This window comes from Vombatus ursinus, unplaced genomic scaffold, assembly GCF_900497805.2.
Source record: "Vombatus ursinus unplaced genomic scaffold, bare-nosed wombat genome assembly UNPS02014355.1, whole genome shotgun sequence".
NCBI classification, from domain to species: domain Eukaryota; kingdom Metazoa; phylum Chordata; class Mammalia; order Diprotodontia; family Vombatidae; genus Vombatus; species Vombatus ursinus.
The window spans coordinates 59,140-60,863 of NW_020954133.1; positions in this window are offsets into that span (position 1 = coordinate 59,140).

The window sequence follows — 1,724 nt, forward strand, 5'->3', positions numbered from 1 at the left end:
TAGGATATCACTGAAGGAGCAAAAGATACCCAAGCAGAAATTCCCCAGGAATCTAACAAAAAGGGAGGAGCATCCTGGGGAGAAGTCATCTTGGATAAATGTGCCATACCATGGGTCTCTGAAAGACTTAAGTGACAATGGCAAGAATGAGCCCTAGGATGAGATCAGAGATTTTTCCCCAGCACTGTGGCTTGGGCTATGGTGAGTAAGGGGGACTGGGAAATAGATGTAGGGAGTGGATTTGCCTCTTAAGAGTCTCTCTACCACCTTTAGAGACGGAAGCCTATTCTCAGGATTCCAGGGGTTCTGCATGGACACCATCCAGTCTAGAAGGACAGGTCCAAAAAGTTTTGACTCAGGCACCTACATAGAAAGATCCACTTAACCCCAAGTCCTCTCTTCAATATAATAGAAAGTATATTTCTTGGAGTTAGAGGATATAGGCCACATACTGTCTTTTCTATTTACTTACTATGTGATTTCAGAAAAAATGTAACCTCTTTAGACTTCAATTGGGTTAGATAACTTCTGAGGTCCCTCCTAGCTCTAAATCTATGATCTGGTTCAAATATTTTTGCTATCTGTGTGACTTGACAAATCACTTAGCTTCTCTGGATGCAGTGCAATTGAGACTTAGGTCAGGCTTCATTATTCTCTTTCATAAGTGTCCAAAGATTTCTAGAACAAAGAAGATGGAATTTAGAAAAGAATAGATGAAAAGGGGATAAAGAATACTGGGGATATAATGTGCATTTCCACATCTGTTCAATTCTTCTCTTTTCCACATTGAAAGTCCTCTCATCTCCCTCAATATAAACCCCAGGGACCTCCCAAAGCATTTTTCAGGTCTCCAACCAGGACTGAAAATGCTGGCTGCTTTCTCCAGGTTGTTGTTTTGATCATCTGAGATGGGCTAACTCTGTGGCATGGCTTTCACTTTCTTCTCTCTCTCTCCCTCCCTCTCTCTCTCTCCCTCTCCCTCCCCCCCCCCCCCCACCAAGGACCCAAGGACAGGCTGCCTGACCACCAGAATATGGCCAGGAAAAGACCAAGACTGAATTTCTCTAAGGTACCACCCTAATGCTACTTCTTGGAGAACCCTAGAGCTTGATACTTTGAGGTCCTGTTAGGCCTGGTGATACCCAGAAAGGCAGTAATACTGCTTAAGTTGGTGAATGACTCATTGTTACCACAAACTATCACTACCACAGCACCTAAGTGAAACAATATAGAACATTTTGGCCAACCTCTTTAATGAAGAAATGATGAAATGGAGGCCTGGAAAAATTAAGGGATTTGTCCAAGGTCACCCAGGCAGTAAGCAGTAAAGCTAAGATTGGAATCCAGATCCCTTCACTGCAATTAGGTCTGTGGATTGGTAGGATGAATCAAGCTTTATGTCAGTATGTTAATCAGTTAGTGGTTACCGCTTAGTATGTACCTTCTGCCTAGTCATGTTCTTCTTAGTACAACTGCCACTGTCCCATCTATCAAGTGCCCCAGATGACACTTTCCATTGTAGGGTATAATAGAACACTAGCCAAAGACATCGAGGTGTCAGAGTGTAAAAGAACATAGAAAAGAAAAACATTTCTTGCTAAGTCTTAATCACTGAATGGGCACTGCCTCAGTCAAACTGAGACCTGTTAAAGACCTTAGCTAGAAAGAAAGAAAGAAAGAAAGAAAGAAAGAAAGAAAGAAAGAAAGAAAGAAAGAAAGAAAGA